A 469-nucleotide genomic window follows, 5' to 3' on the forward strand; every position below is an offset into this window, starting at 1 on the left:
ATATAAATGTGTATGCGTGTTTGTGTGTATGTACTGTAGTCTCGCACACAACCTCCACCGTCATTTGAAACTATTGATCAGATTCTTGGTGTTCGCCCTTCTGCTCATCCACTTAATTGTTTGAGTTTGGGACCCATTTGCGCTACTTCATGCTTTCCAGAAATTCCAGCAGTACCATCACTGACATCCCTACCCTAACCACAAGTGTCACAACCAGGGACATCTCAGGGACTTTCAGGGTCAGATTTTCCACAGCCAGGACCATCACAGGCTCAACCTTCCAACCAACCTTTACCAGCCGACCCAGGCCCTGAGCCCACTGTCCAGGAAAATGTTGATGTTCAAGGCCATCGTGAGGATAGTGACGATCAGGAACATCGAATTCAGGCACCGCATCTCCATCAAGCCCAGGGAAGGCAGCAGGGAAGAAGATTGCGACCACTCTCACATGGAAGGCGTATGGAGAATA

This window comes from Coenobita brevimanus, chromosome 90, assembly GCF_032717465.1.
Source record: "Coenobita brevimanus isolate Jiangsu-jjx chromosome 90, ASM3271746v2, whole genome shotgun sequence".
In the NCBI taxonomy this organism is placed as follows: domain Eukaryota; kingdom Metazoa; phylum Arthropoda; class Malacostraca; order Decapoda; family Coenobitidae; genus Coenobita; species Coenobita brevimanus.